At 40.4% G+C, this 25,609-nt stretch overlaps 1 protein-coding gene across 4 annotated transcripts in view; it reads left to right on the top strand.

Moving 5' to 3' along the window:
• The window catches only part of pwwp2b (PWWP domain containing 2B), a 38,699-nt gene extending 14,475 nt beyond the window's left edge, over positions 1-24,224 (top strand). For 2 of the 4 annotated variants that reach the window (XM_055646646.1, XM_055646649.1), the window contains one exon: positions 21,161-24,224. The gene's annotated coding sequence lies outside the window, so the exon portion shown is untranslated. Of the gene's footprint in view, positions 1-16,665; positions 16,756-21,160 lie in introns of all 4 variants that reach the window. The other 2 variants (XR_008724649.1, XM_055646647.1) reach the window with 2 other exon arrangements.
• Positions 24,225-25,609: the final 1,385 nt, after the last annotated feature.

Here is a 25,609-nt window from a genome sequence, read left to right as displayed (position 1 = left end):
CTTAGCTCACCCACATCCTTTCTCTGCAATCTAAATTTGTTTTGCTCCATTTCTCAGTTCTGAAGAAATCGTGATTTTTTTTTTTTCCCCCAAAGATACTGCCAGACCCATTAGGTGTTTACACACTATTATTTTTGAATCCATATTATCAATAATAATTGTTATTATTGAATAACCCATCGTTCTTTGCAGTAAAAAAAGTTTGCAAACCATGATTGTTTGGGTAAAATATTAGAGCCCAATAACACCTTTTGCATTGCTCAGATTGATACATCGGAGTAGAAACTAAGAAAAATCGCAAAACAAGTTCATTATCGGGTGCCAGCCCTCAGACACCCCCACATACCTATCCCGTGGACGACCAATGGGCCACCATATCCCAGACTGATACGAATCTCCGCTTTGGGTGATTAGATTGGTACTGGGCTGGGACCATCTTCCAACTCTTCCTCTACTACATTGACTGTAAAAAGTCTGCATCCTGCACCTGTACAGAACTAGTTGATTTCATTATCTTTACCACTAATTTCCACCCTCCCCTCAAATCTACTTAGACTATCTCTGACGCCACTCTTGCTCTTTCTGTCTCCCATCACAGAGGACAAACTATTGGCTGATGTCCATGTAAAGCCCATTGAATCCCACAGTTATCTCAGAATCAGAATCAGAATCAATTTATTTGTCATTTGGACCCCTGGAGGTCCAAACGAAATGCCGTTTCTGCAGCCATACATAACACACAAATAGACCCCAGACACAACATAATTACATTTAACATAAACATCCATCACATAACTGTGATGGAGGCCAAATAAACGTATCTCTCCACTGCACTCTCCCCCCCGCCGATGTCAGAGTCAAAGTCATAGCCCCCGGCTGGCGATGGCGATTGTCCCGCGGCCATTAAAGCCACGCCGGGTGGTGCGAGGTCGCACACCGGGTCTTGATGTCGGTGCCCCCGGTGTGCGCTCGCAAAGTCCGCGGCCATTCCAGCCGCGCGGGGCAGCGGTGTCAGGCCCCGCTCCAGGAGCTCTTCGACCCCGCAACTCGGGCGGGAGAAGTCGCCGCCGCAGAAGCCCCGAAAAGCGGTCTCCCCCCCAGGGAGCCGTGGGCTCGGCGCCGTCGACCACAGACCCGCAGAGAGCCTCCGACTCTCCGGCAGCAGCAGCAGCACAACAGCACCAGCAGCAGCAACAGCATCAGCAGCAGCAGCAACAGCACCAGCAGCAGCAGCGCTCCTCCACCGCTCCGGACCCGGCCAGCTCCGCGACGGCAACGGTGAGTCGACACCTGAGTCCCCGGCTTCTTCCTGTTGGAGGCCGCTCCTCGTTGCGGCCTCAACGACGACTGAGACCCGACAAGAAAAGGTTGGGTCTCAGTGCAGGGAGAGATTTAAAAAGTTTCCCCCCCCCCCCCCCCCCCTCCCACCCCCACCCCCCCCCCCCCACACACACACCCCAACATAAAATAACAAACACTACATAAAAACACAGACAAAAAATAATAAAAACGCAGACAGGCTGCAGAGGCCGCTGCTGGCCAGAGCCGCGCCGCCTACCGCCTATCTGGACTATACCTCCTCCCAGCCTGCCTCTTACAAAGATGCCATCCTCTATTCTTAACTCTATTTCCACCACATCTGCTCCCAAGTTGAGTTTTTTCAATTGAGGAAATCCGCAATGTCCTCTTTCTTTAGTAAATGTGGTTTCTGCCCAGCTATTGTAAATAGATCCCACACCATGTCTTCTGTTGTTGTGTTCCTTCTCCTTCCCACAACTGGAACAAGGACAGATTCATGGTCCTTGCCTATCGGCATCCACATTCAACACATTATTCTCCGAAGGTAGACACAAAATGCTGGAGTAACTCAGCGGGTGAGACAGCATCTCTGGAGCGAAGGAATGGGTGACGTTTTGGGTCAAGACCATTCTTCAGACTGAAACGTCTTCTGGACCTGAAGCCTCACCCATTCCTTCTCTCCAGAGATGCTGCCTCACCCGCTGAGTAACTCTTTGATTTAAACCAGCATCTGCAGTTCTTTCTTGCACATCATTCTCGTATATTTCCGCCACCTTCAACATGATCCCGCCGCCATTCACATCGTCTTATCCCAATCTTTTCTGCTTTCTGCAGAGACCATTCATTCTGCTGCTCCTTGATTCACTCATACTTTCCCCTGCAACTGCTGGAGGTATAACACCTGCCCCTGTCTCTCCTCCCATTCATTGAGGGACCCTAGCAGTCCTTTCAGATGAGTTAGAGGTTCATGTGCAGCACCTCTAATCATATCTACTGCATACAGTGCTCCCGATGTGACCTTTTTATTGGCGAGACTGTTTCGCTGAACACTTGCGCTCGGTCCCCTTGCTTGATCTCCTGGTTGTTAAACCATTTTTACTCTCCTTCCCATTACCAAACTGACCTTTCTGTCTTGGGCCACCTCCATTGCTAGAGTGAGGCTACTTGCAAACTGGAGGAACAACACCTGGCATTCCATGTGGGTGTCTTGCAACCCAATGGTATGAACATGGAATTCTCCCATTTTGGGTGAACACCCCCTCTTTCTTTCATTCCTGTACCCACTCTGCATGTGCAACAATTTTTCCCTGTCCCCTTTCACCCAAAGTGCTTCCTGTTGTTTCATATTTCACGCCTCTTCTACCCTTATCTTTTTTTCATCTCTGGCCTTTGTCCAACCATCTACCTATCAAATCTCCCCCCTCACCAGTACAACCTATCATTTACTTGGCTTTGGCCTGCCCCCACCTCTCAAATTTCTCCATCCCTGCTACAGTAATCTGAAGAAATGTCTTGACCCAAAATGTCACCTATCGATGTTCTCCAGAGATACTGCTGACCCTTCCGAGTTACTTTGCATTGTTATTCATTTGCTTGCTGTTGTCAAGTTATTGTACGCTGTAACATGGCGCTTGACAGGGTAGATACAAGGATGGTTACTCCTAAAAGGCCTGTCCCACTTGGCCGTCATTTGCATGTCACGCACATGGCGCATGAAGATTTTGTATATCACAAAATCTTGGGATGCCGAGCGCGACCCGTGTCACTGCCTATGTCACCACGCACCATGCGCGCGTAATGCACATCGTGACCCGTGTGTCGTGACGCGTAAATGATGTCGCGCAAATGACGGCAAGTGGGACAGGCTCTTAACTCTGGTGTCTAATGACACCCCAATTTCAAACTAAGGACTCAGACCGAGATGAGAAGAAAGTTTTGTATTGCAAAGGGAGGTGAATTTTCTGCCCAGTGGTGTTATGCTAGCCCAGTTGCGGAATGTACTAGAGGTGGAGAACAAAAGCTCTTTGGATATGAGGAGCTATTATATTGATGCAGAAAGTGGCGCTGAGGTGAAAATTAGACAAAATCTTGTTGAATGGCCAAGCAGGTACAAGGATCCAAATGTATTACTTCTGTTTCTTATGTTCAACATGACTTTACATCACTACAATTTTGTATTTCTGCACAACCTATTCATGTCTTCAGAATGTATTCACTTCAATTAGGCAACCTTGGACCTTTGTGTCGGTCCAGTATCTCGCTAATTGGTAGTGCATGCATCGTTAATTCTTTTACAGACTAAAGCGCATTGTGATATAACACAAGCGATATAAAAATTCATATTTAGGTGTAGGTAAACAGTTACACATTTTTCCTAAATATGTTGTAATTTATCGTCTGACTGACTTACAATACTCTGTTCACCTTTCATCCCAGTACACTTGTCCATGATGCGCCCCCTCCCCAGTTCAGCAGAAGCTCGCTTTCAAAATGCTTCTTTCCAAACAATGTTTTATTTCTGTGATCTCTGGTCCTTCTGCAGTTGTACAGGGCCCTGGTGAGACCACATCTGGAGTATTGTGTGCAGTTTTGGTATCCTAATTTGAGGAAGGACATTCTTGCTATTGAAGGAGTGCAAGGTAGATTCACGAGGTTAATCCCCAGGATGGCGGGAGTGTCATATGATGAAAGAATGGAACGACTGGGCTTGTAGGCACTGGAATTTAGAAGGATGAGAGGAGATCTTATAGAAGCATATAAAATTATTATGGGATGGGACACGCCAGATGCAGGAAACGTGTTCCCAATGTTGGGTGAGTCCAGAACCAGGGGCCACAGTTTAAGAATAAAGGGTAGGCCAGTTAGAACTGAGATGAGGAAAAATGTTTTCACCCAGAGAGTTGTGAATTTGTGGAATTCTCTGCCTCGGAAGGCAGTGGAGGCCGATTGACTGGAAGCATTCAAAAGAGAGTTGGATAGAGCTCTTGGGGCTAGCGGAATCAAGGGATATGGGGAGAAGGCAGGAATGGGGTACTGATTGTGGATGATCAGCCATGATCACATAAATGGTGATGCTGGCTCGAAGGGCCGAATGGCCTACTCCTGCACCTATTTTCTATGTGTCTATGTAAAATGACTGTATGGCAAATCAAATTCCTTGTATGTTGCAAAACATAATTGGCTGATAAAGTATGATTATGATTATGTGTTTTACTGATCTTGTGCAAGCACCTTATTGCTGAACAGGGGTTGGTTACGTAAAGTATGCTCGAATGGAGAATCAACGAATTGCAACTGTGTTGATTTGGAACATTTTAAGCATGTCAATTGTTTTGTGCATTTGCTCTTGCACTGAGTACAGAAATAAATGATCAATGCTACAAAGTAAAATAATTTCCCATGCTTTATTGATCAATTAAGTGTCATTTGGGTAAGACAAAAGGAAGAGATTAAACTTTTTTTTTCACCTTCCATCAGTGAGGAATGTGGAAAAGTCATGTATATTGTGTGTTTTGCTGCTGTTATTGGTATGACTGGGAAATCAAATTCCTCGTATGTTGCAAAACATACTAGGCTAATAAAGTATGATTATGATGACCTATCAACTACAATGATAAATGGTTGAATTGGTTGCGAAAACCCCCCAAATATATCCAGGAGTGCATCATAAATCAAATCTCTTACAGTTTCTATATGTTTATTGCTAAATACCTACCCTAAATCTTTTCACCAACAAGGATCAACTGTGCTGCTTCATGCAATAAGAATGAAGGTAGTCATAAATGAATCGCAATAGCTGCAGTAAAATTTGTTTAGGGGAAATAAGGGTCCCTTTGGTAGGGATGATTCTCCTATATCTTCAGGGCTGATGTACAGTTGAATCCTGGAATGGGTGAGATGAGAACTATTTATATTTACTCAGTTTCTGCTATACTATTGTGTATGTCAGTTAAATTATTCAGTTAGCTACAGCTGTATGCTGCTAATATATCTGGCATATCTCCATTTATTATGAGCAAATTACTTGACAATTGATTTTAATTTTCATCTGTTCCAAACTTCCCCCTGTTGTATATAAGGTCAATGTAAGGCCGGGACTGTAGCAACATCCACTAAAACAAAATTAGAGGAATGATCGATCGGCTGGGTAAGTGTGTTGAAGAATGGCAAACGGGGGTGTGTTTGTGTGTGTTCCACTTTTCTGCCTGTTCTTCATGACACCTCGCCCTTCATCACTAAAAAGAGCCATATCATGGAGAAGGAAATCCATTCTCTGTCTTGAATGGATGAACCTCTAGTTTGAAAATGCCCTTGGATCTAGATTCCCATGCAAGGGGTGCATTCATTTGGAAACTATTTTTTAAAAGTTCCCTTCTGCAACTTGTGTGAACACCTCCCAATGTTTTGAGCATGTGGCCAGTTTACCATGAGTTTACCCTTTCACCCTAAGCCAATTTGAAAATTGCCCTAGACTGCCTCCAGAGCAAGGGATTCCTAAAGAACGAGTTTTGTAGTTTTGTTCTGGAGATAGACACAAAATGCTGGAGTTACTCAGCAGGATAGGCAGCATTTCTGGGTAGAAGGAATGGGTGACGTTTCAGGAACAGTGCAAATCCAGGGAAAAGGAGGAAAACTGGAGGGAGGGGGGGGGGGGCGTTTGGGAACGTCAGTCCCGATTGTGGCCTCCTGTACATCGATGAGACTAGCCGACCCTTTCACTGAACACTTGGTCTCTGTCCACTAAGGCCTACTGGACTGCATTCAGTGTTTCTGCCATGGTCTTTTTATATGGACAAGATCAAGTGCAGACCAGGTGGCCATTTTGCTGAATACATGCTTGGTTTGACAAGGCCTGCTGGATTTTCCGACTGCTAACCATTTTAACTCCCCATTCTCAAACTGACTTTTCCCTCCCAGGGCCACCTGTAATTGGCAGGGTGATGCCACACACAGACTGGAGGAACAGCACCTCCTATTCCACTTGGGTAGCTTACAGCTTAACGGTATGAACATTGATTTTTTCCAATTTGGTTAACTTTCAAACAATCCCTTCTCTTTCCCCCCCCCCCCCCTTTCCTGTGCCCACCTGGATTTGCAGCCATTTTCCCCCTCAGCCGTTTACATAGCAGTTTTTTTTTAAATTGGGGATTTAATGTCTCCCTTTTCCTGATTTTCTTTATTGTGTGTGTTTCTGTAGCAGTGTTTGGATTCTTCCTTTAACAAGCATCACTGATATAGATAGTTCACACTTAAAGAGCCTGTCCCAAGCTGTCCCACTTGGCGCTTTTTTGTTGTTTTTTTTTTTGCGACTGCCGGCATCATTGACTGACAGATCAGGTCACCGAAAAATTCACGGCGTGATGCGGCTTGATGACGAATGACGCGTGGTGGTTTTTTTTCAAGTGGTGCAACTTTTTTTTGTCGCAGCTGGATTTTGAAATGTTCAGTCTTTTGGCGACACTGATATGACGCCGGCAGTTGCCAAAAAAATTGTCGTGGGTTCCACCCTTTATCTTTTATTCGTTGGAACTTTAGTCATCAGTAAATTTAGTATGACCCATTCTCTTGATGTTATCTCAGAAAATGTTTGAATACACTTAACATGTTTTTGCCTAATATTTTCCGCTGCATTATGCTCTTTATAATTTTCTCCCTCTATTCCTGCCCCAGAGTAGAATTTGATATAGACTACTTCCAGTCATTCCATATCGCTGGGATTTCCAAGTGCAACGCATTGTTGCCTCTTATTTCTGTATCTGGGGGAATACTGGATGACATCATTCTGCATGCAGCTCTCGTTTGGAGCATTGTAAAGGAATTTGGAACATCAATTATCAAGCACCAGAGGCAATGTGATCTTACCAGAGTAGCAACAGATGGGAGTGCCAGCCAGGCGAATCACTGTTTTTGCCTTCATCCATCAGTCCCTAGCTGCTCCCACCAAAATTAAAAATGCTAGCTAACTCCCCACTCTTCTCCCCCTATCCCCACCCCCCATTCAACCATCTCCACAAACCACCAGCTCTTATTTATCCAACCCCACTTCCTGCAATGTCAGTCCCAGCATGTATACCCAATAATAATCAATGCCTGATTTATGTTTAGGAACAATGACCAAAACCTTTGTTAGGCACAAGGTGATAATTTAATGCATCCATTGTGGTGCAATAGAGGTAGGGCATTTTCTGTTTCCTTAATCAATTGGGTCATTTTAAAATCTCACCTTCTCTAGACTTTACATAATTTCTTTAATATTGGAATTGGTTCCTACTTGCATGTGGAATTTTATGCATTATAGATTTTAAATGGCTTCTCCACTGTTTGTAATTTTATAGATGGGCCGTATTGGACCGTGCGCCAGTGATGGGAATGATTGTGTATGTTGCTTGACGAGGTGCAGTCAAGTTTGAATGCTTCCTTCCACTTGGTGTCAAGCGGCTTGAATGTGGCTGAAGCCGCCTCTGACCAGGAAAGTGAAGGAGATTGCTCTGCATGCTCCTAACTAGTGTGTTGTTATTAGAGGGAATTGGGTGAGTTTACATGGCTCAACATATCCAATGTTCCACCTGTGCTCAGTAGATAGCATTTTCACAATACTTCAATAAATTAAATTTCAGATGCTGAAATGAAAGCAAAATGCTGTAAATACTTGGTACTTCAGTAGAAAGAGAGAGAGAGTTAAGGTTTCAGATCCTTTCATCAAAATTCCTTCATGACAAATCCACTATTGTGAGAGCTATCTCCAAAAATGAAATGCCTAACATTTTCCATCCACAAATGCCATCTGACCTGTAAAGTGTTTCTGGTATGTTTTGTTTTAAATACACATTTATCTTATCACTTTGTCTTTAGCAAAATGTTAGTTTGCTATTATGAAGTTGGTACTGTGGACTTTTTTTTGATCTTTGGGCTCTTTTCTACTTTTAAACAGATTCTGTCCATGTCCTTCTTTCACAAACCAAGTTTAAGCAGTGCACATATTTCTTCACTGAGGAGAAGAAACCACTGCAAATTTAAGCTAGCAAGTGACCAAGAAGAAAGGCTGGATATTTCCCATTTGGGATACATGGGTGGTGGATCCTGTGACTAAGATGAAACATAATAGTAGAAGGGTGAGAAGCAGAGTTACCTGTGGGTAATTGTGGAGATGAGCTTTGGTGTATGGGTAAATTAGATTCATGGTCTGCTCGGGAGTAGTTGTGGTTAGTAATGATAGGTTTAGCTTGGAAACATCCTGAAACTGTGCTCCCCTAATGACGAGAAGGTTGGTGATGAGGGAATGAGTGTGAAGATTGTTCTCCCAATGGTTCTGAGTAAATGGGCAGTTTATGCTTGGGCGGAGTGGTCCTTATAGTTCATTCAAAGCAACGGTTGTGGTGATACAAACCCAAGTGTCGGTTATGCTGCAATCTATGCCCTGCATACCTGTACAGCACAAACTACTGAGACACATTGGGATGTTAACCAGGAAGTTATAGTGAATGTGTTTGTGGGAGAGACGTATTAAATTTAGACGTGAGGAAATGGGGCAGCAGATAATTTGCCGCTACAATGGCTACTTGAAATCCAAAGGCTGAATATAATAGTGAAACATGAATGTTTCATTGAATCTGTGCAAGTGTTGGGCACATCACAATTGTCTGATGTAATTTCTGATTGAACACTTGGATGTAAGTTAGTATACATTATTTTTAAAGAGCACCAGAGAGATTAAAGGTGGTTAGCAGACTTCTATTTTGCCCTTGGTGATTTTTTTCTTTGGCGAATTTTCTTTGGCAGACCCTCTAGTCCTGGCAACATCCTCGCAAATCTTCCCTGTACCCTTTTCAGCATGACGACATCTTTCCCATAACATGGTGCCCAGAACTGAACACAATGCTCTAGATGCAGTCTCACCAATGTCATACAACTACAACATGACCTCCCAACTTCTATATTCAATATACTGACTGATGAAGGCCAATGTGCCGAAAGCCTGGCATTTTAACATGCTACTTTCTGCAAGATCCAGCAAAAGTCTGCCCCTTTGTGTCTTTGCGACATTACTTGGGGAATACAAGATTGTTATGTCATCAGATTGTAGGAACCTTTGGATCTTGCTGTTCAGACAATATTTTAAGGTCTTTTAATTGGCATCTTTTAGAATGGATTCAATTCAATATTATATTGAGGTCCAACATAGATGTAACTAACTGATGTTGGTACCATGGATGATTGTTCATACACAATGAAAGTGGGGAAGAGACTGGTTGATAGAAACGCAGGCAGGTGAGACTAGTGTAGCTGGGACATGTTGGCAAGTTGGACCGAAGGGTCTGTTTCCACGCTGTATGACTCTTTGAAGCTTAGAAATATTTGGATCATGATCCCAGCGTGGATCTATTCTATGTGATTTGGTAATCATCGACTTCTGTGTACTTGAATCTTAAAATAGTGTCTGAACTGCAAGAGCCCCTAAGGTTCTTGTAAACTGACAGCATATCAATCTTGTATCTCCCAAATAATGCTGCTCAGACTCGGGGCCAGAATTTTGCTGGATTTTGCGGAAAGTTGCTAGTTAAAATGCCAGTAATTTTTTTCAGGTAAATTGCTGGCAAGTTTCAGAATTACTGTGTGACTATGGCAGTCCCAAATTTCCCGAGGATCTTGGTGATTTCCCCTGTGTCTGCTTACTAAATCATTTTAGTCTAATAGTAAAGCAGAAAGTTGTTGAAATTCCCCAACAGTCACACTGGGGAATCTGCTTTTCGAACATGACAGATGCTCTAAACACATTCAATTGAATGTTTTCATATTTCTGTGCGAAGTAGGAGCCCTTTGGGCCCATTAATTTCTTTTCACCACTTATTTCCCTTACCTGTCGCTTATCCCAGGGCAGCATCCAATCCGTCCTGTCATTGGGATTAAGAGGAAACCAGAGAGCACAGCAGAAGCTCATATGGTCAAAAACAGAAAATTGAAAATATTCCCAGAACACGTACATTTGGTTAGTCCTGCATTTTCCATTACCCTCTGTCACTATGCACCAAAAAATGTTAAGCTCAAAAAGATCCATCAAAACTCTGCTCTCTCAAATATTTTTTTTACTCTCACTCTTGAGCAGTTGTGGCGCAGCAGTAGAGTTGCTGCCTTACAGCAAATGCAGCGCCGGAGACCCGGGTTCGATCCCGATTACCGGTGCTGTCTGTATGGTGTTTGTACCTTCTCCCCGTGACCTGCGTGGGTTTTCTCCAAGATCTTCAGTTTCCTCCCACATTCCAAAGATGTACAGGTTTGTAGGTTAATTAGACAATAGACAAAAGAGTAGGTAATTTAGCCCATCGAATCAGCACCACCATTTAATGTGATCATGGCTGATCATCCCCAATCAATACCCTGTTCCTGACTTCGCTTTCTTTAAGAGCCCTATCTAGCTCTCCCTTGAAAGTATCCAGAGAACCGGCCTCCGCTGCCCTCTGAGGCTGAGAATTCCACAGACTTGCAACTCTCTGTTAGGAAAAAGTGTTTCCTCGTCTCCATTCTAAATGGCTCGCTCCTTATTCTTAAACTATGGCACATGGTTCTGGACTCCCCCAACATCGGGAACATGTTTCCTGCCTCTAGCGTGTCCAAACCCTTAATAATCTTATATGTTTCAATAAGATATCCTCTCATCCTTCTGAACTCCAGAGTATACAAGCCCAGCCACTCCATTCTCTCAGCATATGACAGTCCTGCCATCCCGGTAATTAACCTTGTAAACCTATGCTGCACTCCCTCAAAAGCAAGAATGTCCTTCTTCAAATTAAGGGACCAAAACTGCACACAATACTCCCATGTGTGCCCTGTACAACTGCGGAAGGACCTCTTTGCTCCTATACTCAACTCCTCTTGTTATAAAGGCCAACATGCCATTCGCTTTCTCTACTACCTGCTGTACCTGCATGCTTACTTTAATTGACTGATGAACAAGGACCCCCAGATCCCATTGTACTTCCCTTTTCCCCAACTTGACACCATTTAGATAGTAATCTGCCTTCCTGTTTTTGCTACCAAAGTGGATAACCTCACATTTATCCGCATTAAACTTCATCTGTCATGCACCTGCCCACTCACCCAACCTGTCCAAGTCACCCTGCATTATCATATCATCCTCCTCACAGTTTGCACTGCCACCCAGCTTTGTGTCATCTGCAAATTTGCTAATGTTACTTTGAATCCCTTCATCAAAATCATTGATGTATATTGTAAATAGCTGCAGTCCCGGCACCGAGCCTTGCAGTACCCAACTAGTCACTGCCTGTCATTCTGAAAGGCATCTGTTAATTCCTGTCTGCCAACCAATTTTCTATCCATGTCAGCACTCCAACCCCAATAACATGTGCCCTAATTTTGCCCACTAATCTCCTATGTGGGACCTTATCAAATACTTTCTGAAAGTTCAGGTACACTACATCCACTGGCTCTCCCTTGTTCATTTTCCTAGTTACATCCTCAAAAAAATTCCAGAAGATTAGTCAAGCATGATTTCCCCACGTAAATCCATGCTGACTCAAACCGATCCTGTTACTGCTATCCAAATGTGCTGCTATTTCATCTTTTATGATTGACTCCAGCATCTCCCCCACCACCGATGTCAGGCTAACTGGTCTATAATTCCCTGTTTTCTCTCTTCCACCTTTCTTAAAAAGTGTGATAACATTAGCTACCCTCCAATCCAAAGGAACTGATCCTGAATCTATAGAACATTGGGAAATTATCACCAATGCGTCCACGATTTCCAGAGCCACTTCCTTAAGTACCCTGGGATGCAGACCATCAGGCCCTGAAGTTTTATCAGCCTTCAGTCCCATCAGTCAAGCCAACACCATTTCCTGCCTAATGTGGATTTCCTTCAGTTCCTCCGTCACCCCAGATCCTCTGGCCACTACTATATCAGGAAGATTGTTTGTGTCCTCCTTAGTGAAGACGATCCAAAGATCAACTCATCTGCCATTTTCTTGTTCCCCATTATAAATTCACCTTTTTCAGTCTTCAAGGGTCCAACTTTGGTCTTAACTAATTTTTTCATCTTCACATACCTAAAGAAGCTTTTATTATTCTCCTTTATATTCCTGTCTAACTTACCTCATCTTTTCTCCCTGTATTGCCTTTTTAATTATCTTCTGTTGCTCTTTAAACATTACCCAATCCTCTTGCTTCCCGCTCATCTTTGCTACGTTGTACTTCTCTTTTAATTTTATACTGTCCATGATGTCCCTTGTCAGCCATGGTCGCCCCTTACTCCCCTTGGAATCTTTCTTCCTCTTTCGAATGAACTGATCCTGCACCTTCTGTATTATTCCCAGAAATACTTGCCATTGTTGTTCCACTCTCATCCCTGTTAGGGTATCTTTCCAGTCAACTTTGGCCAGCTCCACCCTCATGGCTCCATAGTCCCCTTTATTCAACTGTAACACTGACCCCTCCGATTTACCCTTCTCCCTCTCCAATTGTAGATTAAACTTACCATATTATGGTCACTAACTCCTAATGGCTCCTTAACCTCAAGTTCCTTTATGAAATCTGGTTCATCACATAACACTAAATCCAGAATTGCCTTCTCCCTTGTAGTCTCCAGTACAAGCTGCTCTAAGAATCCATCTCGGAGGCACTCCACAAACTCCCTTTCTTGGGGTCCAGTACCAACCTGATTTTCCCAGTCTACCTGCATGTTGAAATCTCCCATAACAACTTGAGCATTACCTTTACTACAAGCCAATTTTAACTCCTGATTCAACTGGCACCCTATATCCAGGCTACTTTTTGGGGGCCTGCAGATGTCCCATTAGGGCCTTTTTACCCTTACAATTGGCTTGGTAAATGTAAAAATTGTCCCTAGTGGATGTAGGATAGTGTTAATGTGTGGAGATCGCTGGTCGGCGCTGACCCGGTGGGCTGACCCTGTTTCCGTGCTGTATCTCTAAACTAGAGTCTAGAGTTACAAAGGAGAAGACTGTTTCTAAAATCTTATTTTTAATAGTATTAATGAAACTGCACTCAAATACAAGAGGGAAAATATCGTAAGCTCTCTTGACCCCAAGTTTAATCTGATTTCATGTACAAGGCCACTGTTTTTTGCATTGGAGAGGTGCTGACTGAGGTAATGGATATTTCTCCTAATCTTTTCCAGACAGTTTGTGTTTGTTATAATGTGGTATTAGTAAGAAATTGCTGACTGCTATTCATTCCTTTTTGCATGTGGAACAGCATCCAAAACTAATTAGCTCTCACATTACCACTGCTGGTCAGACACTTCGCCCTTATGCAAAGTCAGTGGCTTTTCTAGGTAAAATCACTGCAATATATTCCCAGAACTAAGAGGTATCAAACCTCCTTTGTAAACTTTGGGGGAGGGGGTAGGTGAAATCCCTGTGTGAGCAGTGTTTTGGTAACAATTTTAAGCTTGTACAGTGATAGAGTAATGGAAACTTGTGGATGACCTGATTGTACATGGTCTCAGAGTACTTTAAGAATTTGAAAGTCCAGCCCTGGTTTGTCATGCTTAAATGTAATACCTCTTATCAGAAATAAACTCCATCCCCCATTCATCAGTCCTTTGGTTTGGTTAATTTAAGATCCCTTTGTAATCTTGTAATTGTCAGTTTTGTACTGTATAAATTCCCAGATTTTGAGAAATTTCCCTCGTTCATCTTCACTGTTATTGCCCATTTACTGACCAAATTTCTTTCTGATATAAAGCAGGAAATACTGGAAATACTTGGTCAGTTGGGAAACATTTGGAAAGAACCAATTAATGCAGTGTGTTACGAGCTGAAATTATATAAGATGACATTTATTTGTTTTCCATTTACTCTCTCCATTGATACTACGATACTTTGAGTATTTCCAGCAGTATTAGATTCCATGGAAAAACACAATTGTTATGTCATTGAGGCCATTGCTTCTGGTTCTGTACTAAATCCATGTACGAACAATGCACCTGTCAGCACCTCTACTCTCCAGTTGGTTTCCCCTATGTCCCTTCCCCAAGGCACTGAAAAATCTTTCTTCTGATACTTATTTGGGACTGGGACTAAATTTGCATATGACCATGCTGAATTTCTATATTTCTAATTCCTCTCCACTGCTTAAACATAATTTGTATCTGATTCCACCTCCGGCAGCACCTTCCAAATATCAACTGCAATTGAATTTTTTTTTAAATGACCTTTAGATGGCCTTTAAATCTTCTTTATGTTAACTTTTACACCTATGGTCATTTAATACCCCTTCCATGGGAAAAGATTTTGACTATTTATGTCTCTTGGGATCTTGTATACGTATACAAATGCAGCCTATCCAATTTCCTCTTATCCTCTTAACTAAAGTACTCCAATCCCCAAGCAACAAACTAATGAGAAAAGAAAGAGTGCTGGAGGAACTCGGCAGGTCAGGCAGCAGGTCAAGAAGGCTTTTGGTACCTTGGCTTTCATCAGTCAGGCTATTGAGAACTTGGAAGAATTTGTTACAAAATGCAGAGTAATGGGGCTTTCTCATGGGGCGACTTGACGCAAGATGTAACCAGAGTGAAGTGGTCGTGGTCTAGCAATATATAACACAATATAACGGGGGGTAGATAAAGAGTTCCCGCGGGTACTCGGCATTTCTGTTATTTGTGCGAATGACTTGTCCGTCTCCCGAGCTTTCCCCGTTAAATCTTGAATGCACATTGTGAGCTGTGAAGTGTTGTTAAATCATCACGTGGCACAAATGATGTCACTTTTTTTTTTCACACACTATAAATATCCTCCCTTGGTTGACCCTTTTATTGCCTGAGTTTAGGCTTGTTGCGGAGGTTAATGAATAGAATCTGTTTTAACAAAATCTAGCGTGCTTCATTTGTTGATTTTCATGTTTGCGGAGCCCTTTTTTAGACAAATGTTGTTTGGTGTGATGCACTTTCTCTCAATATGTGCAAGAAGTCGTCTTTTTATATTGTCAAATAGGAATAAAGACTTTGTCTCACATTGACCGCGTTGATTGTCTTATTTTATTATCTATTGGGAGGTGAAACTTTCAAACGTTTAAATAGCTCAGCAATTGAGGGACCTGAGCACTCAAAAATGAAAAAGAATGAAAATGTGATTATATCACCTCCCTTCAACATTTTGTGTTTCAGCATGAGAGGGATTGTAACATTAGAGACATTCATCTTGTAGTGATGTGTTAATGAAGAATTGCAGACATCAATCTGATAGTAAAAAATATATTTATTTAACAATGAGGTAAACAAGCACTGACAATCAAACTGCTGAGTTAAAAGCTTTATCACACTTCAGGCTATAATAAAATGTGGAGCCTCCAACAGAAACAAAGTAATGCCCAAGAGGAAAAAACACACATTAACATACATTGAGACCACCTTTTTTACTCGCCTTCTGTCCCCTCTGTCCAGCTTCCGGGTTCACCGTTCGCAGGAGTTCCCACGGTAAACGCAAGAGTTATTACAGATATCGCACTGGCCACTACGTCCATATAATGTTTCAATGTTCAACCACAAGTGTACAAGTCACTCTTGGAGAAATTCAAGCTTGCTTGAATTATCTCCCGAGTCAACAAGTTACACGAGTATCTGCCGTTAACGCCACGGTGGTCCACGAATGCCATACGGTTATCGTACGAGGTTCCCACGATGTTCAACTCTGGTTACCTCTTGCGTCAAGTCGCCCCGCGAGAAAGCCTCTTAACTCAGCGGGTCAGGCAGCATCTCTGTGGAGAAGGAATGGGTGACGTTTTGGGTCAAGGACCCCCCCCCCCACCCCCTTCAACCCGAAACGTCACCCATTCCTTCTCTCCAGAGATGCTACCTGACCCCCTGAGTTACATCCAGCACTTTGATTTAAACCAGCATCTGCAGTTCTTTCCTACACGCAGTATGTTATAGTTGTACAAGATGTTGGTGAGGCTGCATTTGGAAACTGTTCAGTTTTTGTCACCGTGCCGTAGGAATGATGTCATTAAGCTGGAACGGGTGGAGCGAAAATTTAGAAGGATTTTGTCTGGACTTGAGAGCCTGCAGGAGTGGTTGGGCAGGCGAGGTAGGACTCTTCTTTAGTGTGCAGGAGGCTGAAAGGTGATCTGTTAGGTGTATAAGGTCATGTGGGGAATAAACAGGGCAAATGGACAGTCTTTTACCCAGAATAATCAAAAACCAGTGGTCATGGATTTAAGGTGAAATGAAAAAGATCCTGAGGGGTAAATCTTTCATATGGGAGGTAGTGAGTCCTTGTCTGATCCATAATTTCCCTTACCTTTTCTACACTTAGAACTAACTTGCATTTGTTCTTTCCCAGTTCTGAAGAAGAGCCTTTGATTGAAATGCTAACTCTGTTTCTCTTTTCACAGATGCTGCCTGACCTGCTGAGTGTTTCCAGCTTTTTCTGTTTTGATTACCACTTATTCACTCCATTATCCCTCCTTTTGCATTTGTTTTGGGTGAGTTACAGTGTTCCCTCTTGTCACGTTGGTAAGACCAAAGCAACACGATTGGGTCTTCTACAGATTTATACATTGCATTCCTCATTGGTCATTCTCCCTGCACATTGTTTTCAGTTTGATGATGAGCTGAGACTCGGACCCATCAGTGTTTGCTCCTGCCTGTAAAGTTGTCCTATTGTTGAAGCACTGATCATGTCCTTTAACACATTTGGGGTTTAATGTTTTCTACTTGGGTATCCCAACTACTCTTCATAAACCCTGTCTACTCTTCATAACCTTGTGCAAATTGTCTTGCCATATTTGCTCTCATGACCAATATATTGTACCATGTACATATCCTGGCACACAAAGTCTTGAAGTTGAATTTCTCGCCCTATTTAAATTTTCATGGCCTTGCCAGCATTACTTTTTGCCAATCCTATTAGTTTGCACATACAGTAGTGGACATGTATTTTCAGCTGGGTGCGAACTAAGCATCCTATGTATCGGCATTTTACGCATGCTGTTACCCCCAATATCTTATTTGCTCTTTGTAGTCTTATTCATTCTACATCACTTTCTTTGAAATGTTTCTCCGCGTGATTGCATCGTAAATTAATATTTTCTGCTGCAGCTGGGCTCTGCACAGTAAAAACTGGAGTGTTTTGCATTGGAATTTAGTAATTTTCCAAAATATTATTTTTGGAATCAAGTGTTCCTATTCTGTCTCCATTGTTAAGATTCTTCTTCCATAGTCTGTTTGAATTGCCGATCAGATGCAGCCAAATGAATTTTATTGGTGCAAGTATGTTATACCTTTTTAAATCGCAGTGTTAATTTTAAAATGTCCAGTTTATTTTGTCAGTAAATTCAGCTATTTTTAAAATAATGTTCAGTTAAAGGGTTAGCAACAATTCTAAGAAGTTGTAAATTATAAAATGGGTGTGAAGGCCATCAAATATACTCATATTTTCCTCATTTTATTCTCATCTGTATTTTAAAACCAGTCCAATGATTTTTCCAGAGGAAATCGATGCTTTGTTTAGTAAATGCCACGTCATATGTTCAACTTCTCATTTATCTGGCTTGAGCAAAAAAACGTCCTGCTTTCATGAAGAATGAGAAAATTAACCCATTATAATGAATTTGGCCTAGCTTTTGTAAAACATTTCTCATTGACCTGCCAAAACTATGTTAAGCTTGGCCATAGTTAGCAAGTTTGTACATGCCATTTTTTTTCAACAACGTGCAGATAAATTGTTCCAAATGTTTCCATTGATTTATCATTTAAAAAAAATATTGACCCTTAAATTAGTTGCTTATTTTAAAAGCTTTATGGTGCACTAGGAGAGCATCTTTGGGCTGCTGATTGTGTTAGATTTGGCCCACTTGCACTTCTTGCCCCCAGTTACCTGGGTCAGATGTGGAGTCTGACACGGGTAACTTCGAAGCGGCCGTTTCGGAACTCCAAGCCGCTGGTAGTGTTCTTCTGTTCCGACGCCAGTATTCCCGGCGAGAGGGCCTGAAACATCGGGCCGTCGTAGTGGTGACTGTGAAGGCATCTATAGGCCCCGAGCACGGGTAAACATTGAGGAAGTGGACTGAACTTCACTGCCTTCCCTCAGTGGGAAGTGTTGATCCAGCTGTGAGGGGATGTTTTTTTATGTTTAATGTTAAATTCTATAATGTGTTTATTTTATTTGTGTGCTGCAATTGCAACTCAAAATTTCACTGCACCAATTGGTGTATGTGACAATAAATGAGCTTTGCCTTTTGAGTTTCCCCTCTGGACGTCAGATGATGTGCCTCCTGAAGTTCTTTGCCTGGATGCTTTTATTATAACACATTTATAAACTAGTAAGAGTGATGGAGCGCTTTTGATGTTAAATATAGCACTTATTTTATAAAATATTAAGCTACATCACTCTTACTAGGTTTTAAATGTGTCCAAATAAAAGCATCCAAATAAGAGCCTCAGGAGGCACATCATTTTTAATTTGACTTCCCTAATTTGCAGATTCGATGAATAGATAATTATTTCAGTCGTACACCAGAACTGTGTGCGATAAGGTTGGAGGGTGATTACCCCAGCATAATTTTGGAGTATTCTAATTCACTTGGCATCATCTTTCATTTGCCACATTCAAGTCCTTGTAAAGTCTGGTCCTTGTAAACCTGGGCATAACTTCCTAAGAGCAGCCAAATACCGGCAGTTTCCTTTGGAACTGCACGTCACAGATAGCCCAGGTTTTTTTTCCTCTTTTGCCACCTTTCAACTGGTAGACGTGGCCTTATGCAACTTTCCAAATGTTACGTCGGGTCACATTTGCCATATGAGTAAATATTCTATTTAATATTTGAAATGTGCTGATGAACCTCCAACTTAATTTTATACCTTATGATTTTGGTATTGGAAGAATTTTCATTCTTAAATGATACAAACTACAGGCTGTTTTTAGTATGTATAAAACCGTCTTTCATTCTTGATGAAATTTGCTGCGGGCTCCAAGTAAATTATTAATCTGATGATGATTTACACAGATATTGTCTAGCAAGGGTGAAAGATTTGGTTTAAAAAATAAATTTATGGAGATTAATATGATTAAACAAGTTTCACATTCATGAATTTCTCAAAGTATAATTTTCCACGCATACTTTCTAAATCTAATTTTTTTTATTTTGAACATTTGAAATGTTTACAAATGTAGATATTTTAACTATTTCACTTGGAAGATTGGGCATACAGGAATTTTAGAGCATCTGTAATTGGGGTGGCTGGATCAGCATGCCATGCATGATGTAGCTTGGACAGTGCCTTGTCTCGCAACAACAACTTGGATTGTTGCTGCAAATACATAATTTACATTTATTTGATAAATAAACATTGGTAATGTGAAATTTACTTTCTGTTGTGGAAACCCTTTGACTGTTGCAGTTATTATTTTGTATAACCTAAATTTCCTTTCCTTCTACACTAACTAATTTTGCACTACTTTGTATTATATCTTTGATCGTTTGGTCCACAGGTTAAAGGATCCTTGTAGATAACACAAATCCTTGTATGTTATTCCGTCCTTACCTATTGTAAACTTGATATCCAACTGCAAGTTGCTTAAAATGCATTTTTTAATAGCAGAACCCTGTAGTTAACCAACTGGTATGCTCATTGGGCCTTCCGTGCAATTTGAAGATTCTGGGAAAGAAACTGGTCTTCGTGTAATAATGCTAAAAGTAAAGCATCTGCTACCTTTTCTACTTGCCACACCTCATTTATGGTTTACTGAAATTATCGGATCTAGTTTACAAAAATAAGTATCTAGCAACCATGTATATTCTGCCAATGTTTTACAATTCTTCTTGGAAAGTTTTTTCTATTTTCTTCAAATGTCAAGCTCTTTCTGTAACCAAAGCTTATTCTGCTGGTATTTCATTTCCAAGTTGCTTCCCTAACTATTGGTGTAAAATTGGACATTTTTAATCCTTGATCTGCTCCATTTTGTTATTTTTCTATGTAAGCATTTAAGTTGAGAACATGGATTGGATACTTTTGGGTGAAATGTTAAATCAATGTCATGTTGAGTGAATATAATGAGGGGAATAAAGAAAGCTTGGATGGTTCCTGTGGGCTGCCTGATGTATTTTATTTTGTATTTCTAAAATAGATTATAGAAAAGATTTGAACAAGATTGTGGATTATATGTGGAATATTACATTGACAATAGATTTTGTTCAAGAATAATATTTGCAGTTTATCATCAATCTTTCACAGTTGATTAAATTTGGCCATGGAGTATGGCTATTTGTCCTGCTCCTGATGGAATCTGACTGTTCAGCCTGAATGGGGTCTGCATTAAGATATTTAGTTCTTCATCTGGTTGTGCTGTGCCACGTAACCTTACTGTATTTTATCCAGGTTTGTTTGACTCTGTGTCAGCAGTCTGGGCAGTGTAAAGACATTTGTCCAGGGAGCAGATGAAGGACTTGACCAGGGATATTAAGAATCTAAGTGTTTCCATTTCAACTTTAACTGTGTGTATGCCACATATTGTGATGCTGGCAAATGTGTGAATCGGGGGGGATTTTCTCAATTGCTAACTTCAAGTTTGCCTCAGAATATGGCTGAGCAATGGCATAAATTCTGGAAAGTGTGGAAATGGAAATTAGGGCCCTCATCTAGTTTTAGATTTTACTCTGAATCCTTATCACAAGGTGCTCTCCTTATTCCTCTGGTTCAGGAAAGGGACCAATATAAATGTCTGGTGCTACTGTAGATTAACATGTTATAGAAGGATTTGTTTTGCATATCTGTGTTGTATGACACTTTTTTTAAATACCAAAATGTAGTTGAAGAAATGTTGCTTCAGTTCTTAATTTCTTTCAACCTGCTTTTAATCGACTTATTTTTCCTTTCTTCTTTTTCAAGATAGCCGAAGATCAGGAGAAAACAAAAATCAATATCCTCTCTGATTTAACTGGCTTTGATCTTCAGCTAATCATTGGAGAATTTTGTATGGTATTTACGAGGCTATCGGATCCTGGAGAATTCCTGTTGACGGTTATCTTGAAGGAGCAGAAGGACTGGGCTTGACCTGTGATGTGCAAGAGTAAAGAATGGAAGAGAAGGAAGTCTGACTTTTCATTTTGGACTGTTATTTGATTGGACCCATATTCTCATGGGTGGACAGTGAATAGTATAATTTGGAATGTAACTATTTAAGTCACTACTCTTTGTCTAAGACTTGTCTCAATCAAAATAAAATGACTGCAAAAAAATTACAAGGGTGAGTAATGGAAAAAGACTAGTCTTTTTATTTTGATTCCTGTTTTTCTAAATTACGTAATGCAGTAGTTTTAATACAGCAAGTTTAAAATGTCTCTAAATATTCAATTGCCCAATTGTCTTACAAATGATTGCAGGGCATATTGGATATTATTTGTAACTTCATTAGCATTTAGTGGCATATGATTATCTCTGCACTTGCAAGGCTTGCAGAAGGCTTATGTTGCCTCTTCCTCCAGTACATTGGATGTATTCCAAATGCACAAGTAGTGCTGAAGTAGCAATGGATTTTAAATAGTTCCACAGTATAATCAGAAGATGAAATTGTAACATTTGAGCTTTCAGTGGAGAAGTTATTTAATAAAAAGATTAAGTTTCCTGGAGGACTATATTGAATGGGATTTAATGTTGGCCCTTTGGCATAGATCAGTAAAAATGATGCCATCAATTGGTATTTTATAACTACAACGACCTGGTTTTGGTGTAAAATGATGGCTAGCTAAAATGTTTTGTTTTGCACAACAATGCTAAAGTAACTGTAAACTATGATATCATTTATGTTGAGGATTTATTTAAAGAAAAAGCAAAATTTACTGAGAATCATGTCATGTTAAGGATGCTTGCATAAAAATACCGGACCTGTTGAAGGGGTTGATGAATTTATGGTGTGCATTGTTTTCGTCTTTTGAATGATCGATTGGTTCCCAACAAAAGTTGTATTTTGTATGGTGGAGCTTACTACTTGCCATTGAGTCAGATTTGTTTTTAAAGGATTTGGTAAATTATCCCATTGTAACCACTGGAAAAGGATTACCTGATGCTTTCTTACCATTGTATTTTGATGGTCTTCAGAGCTGCCTTTTTGTGCACTTTCATAATGTGCCATTTAGTAATCATATCTTCGTAACATTCAGTCATGGACATCACTGCCAGTTCTATGGTCTGCCCAAATTTTGGTCAGGGGTAATATTCTTGTTGCCCAGTTGACCTTTTATGGCTATGACTAGGAGAGATAAACAATTTATGCTCTAGCTGCAGTCCATTTAATCTTGCAGTAATGCATTTACTCTAAGTAACATATAATTACTGAATTGGCTTAGTCAGAAATGCACTGCCCAGAATGTAAAGAATGGAATTTTGAGATCTCAAAGATTGGCTTTCTGTAAAATTAAATTAACTCTAAGCACAAGCTGGTGTCATCAGTAGGGAAAGGGAGAAATGGAATGGAGAAGTAGTTTAGAAGCAGCTGTTTTTTTGTGTATAATGTCCTTGGCATGTGTGGGAGTAGGGGATCGGCAAACATTCTTTGCAGGAATCGAAAATGTTGTTCTTTGATGGGACATTCTATGTGGTATCCACTTCTAGACTCCCTCTGATCCATTTTTCTTAAAAGTATGCAGATGACTTGTTCCAAACATAGGACTTTGGGGATAATTCAGTTGTCAATCTCTTTATACATTTAGGAAACCTGAAGACACTTATCTGAAAGATTCCACCACATTCCCCATGCTCTATTTATAAAAAATAAAAAAAAAAACTACATGAGGTATGTAAATAAACTTGAGTGATCAGTATCATGCAGATGGATTAAAAAATTGGTTCATAGAAAAATGATTTGTATATTTTGTTCTCACAAAATTTTTGTCCTATTTAATTTTATTGTTGGTAATACCTTCCTCAGAAGACTTTTTGAAGATTTGTTGTTGCATTATTAAATGCAGCAAAGTTATTGATTTCTTTCTTTATCCAAAAGTAACCCCTGACATTTGTATTTCTGGTAGAAATATTTCTGTTATACAAAATGGTGGTGTTTTAAAAACAAAATATGGTTGTTGCTAGCTGGATAAGTTCTAATATCTTGTGCTAGTAATCTACTCATGGGAAGTTTATCATTTAAAGCCTCTGTGTACGAATATGGTTTCTCTAATAAATTTTACCCAGTTTCTCTTCATTTGGTGTAGACAATAAGTGCTAAAGGCATTTATTTACCTACCATTTTCCAGCCACTTTGCCTGTTGCAGCTTAATTTCGGGGACACCTTGTTATAGTGGTGGGTAATCAGAAGACTTTTGTGAATGTACAAAAGTGTTGATACTGACAAATTGTAGACTATTATGGTACCAAAGCTGTCATTGAAATGTTTTTCCTTAAGAAGACCATTAAAGGAAACTTGTATTTCCAGCATTAATAATTTTGTTTATTTGCATACTGAAAGGCAGTTCGACTGTATTAAAATATGCTGTGATGATCAAAGGTGTGTGTTAAGTTATAGACAGGCATCTAAACTTCTCCACTTGCATTAGCATGAGCAAACCAAATGGATTTAAGTATAACATAAACTAATTCCCTGGAATAATAACAAGCTGTGACATGTATTGGACAGCATAGAACCTCAACTTTAAAGACCCTGCACTGAAAATCATCAGTCTTAAATTGGATTTAATTTCCTGGATACTAAATTGCAGTGAGCGATAAGTTTACAAACCTTGTACAGGAAAACATATTTTGTGATTGTATCAGTTAATTTTAAAATGTGCGCTGCTGTACTTGTAAATGCTAGTGAATTGTATTCGGCCTCTGTATGACTTGCTTTCCAACAGATTGAATTTGTGTATTTACTAGTGCACTTCCACTGTACAAACTGCTGATTGGGAGTAGCAACAGCAAGGTGAAAAGCTAATCAGCAATAAAGTCTATTGAAACACTTTTTGTATTTTTTTTATTCTTGATAATATTGCATCTGATCTCCATTTGATTGTGTTTCTATGTGTAAACTAGCATCATGCCATGGTTTTTGACTTGTGGGCAAGCGTTGAACATCAATAAGTTACTCAATGCGGTGGTACTCAATAATGAGATGAGGTTCAGTCTCATGATTATCAAAATACAATTAGAAGTTTTCTGGATTTTTTTTTTTTCGTTTCCTCTACCCTGCCCCTCCCCCCACTCTCCTCCACATCCATTTCACCAGTTTTTAATGGTTAGTAGGATACATTAAAAGATGGTTTTATGGGACATGGTATGTTTAAAAAATTGTTTTTAATGCTTTTTGAAGGGATTTGGCTTCCTAGCAATTTGGTGAAATAAACAACTTTTTTGATCCGTCTCGACAAATATTTCCGTCTTTATATGTAAAGGTGAAATGTAAAGGATTCTACTGGGGGGTAACTGCGCTTTAAATGAAGCAAAAAAGTACCTGCTTAACTTTGAGGCATCCTAGTGTGGCCATCAGGGGAGTAATCATATTGGAAATGGCAATTGTTCCTATTGGCGAACCATTGGCTTTTTCCAACTGGTGCGTCTCCAAGGTTGAATGTTAGGATGTTTACTTATTTTTAAATATCTGTGTAGTCTAACTTGATGACGTTTGCCCATCTAACTTTATATGCTGAAAACTTGTCCAGAAACCTTTCTGTAAGTGAACAGTCTTGTGTATTGAATACTTTTTTAAAAAGAAGAGTAACTGTTAAACATGCTGGTGTCGTTGGGAATTTAAATTAAAATCTTCCTATAGGAGAAAATGTAGCCGTTGGTATCTCTTAAATTGTGAACAAGTGTGACTCTTTTCAGTGTAAAATCTCCATTGCACGCCCACTCATTTGCACTATGATAACAGGAAAAATGCAGTGTTTTTGTTTGCACTGTCAGCCAACGGCCAGAAAATCTATGATTAGATTCCTTCTTGCATCGATTACTGTGCATGTAGATGACTATCTTGTACATTTTCTGGAGTCCACAATTGGCATTCTATTTTGCATTGCTTTGCCTCTGATGTGAACTGATCAGAAATTTATTTCACTACAAAGGCATATTTCTTTGTAAATGAGGATGCTTTGTTTTTTGCTAGGAGCTGTTTTCCCCTTATGTGGCTTCTGCTGTGAAGCTGCTGTTTCGGTAATTGGGATGGAAGCTATGATTTGTTCAGACTTTGGCTAAAAAAAGGATTTAGATTTGCTTATGTTGTATCACACTTTGCCGTGTGAAAGGTGACTTTATATTCTGAAAGTTTGATACAAGATTTTTAGGGAATATTCATGTTTGGAAAAATGCTGTGTTAAAAAGATTCATTTTAAATTGCTAGACAACTAGATA

Source organism: Leucoraja erinacea, chromosome 15, assembly GCF_028641065.1.
Source record: "Leucoraja erinacea ecotype New England chromosome 15, Leri_hhj_1, whole genome shotgun sequence".
NCBI lineage: Eukaryota > Metazoa > Chordata > Chondrichthyes > Rajiformes > Rajidae > Leucoraja > Leucoraja erinaceus.
The sequence above is the reverse complement of the archived record's forward strand: the minus strand, read 5'-3'. Positions and strand labels throughout refer to the sequence as shown.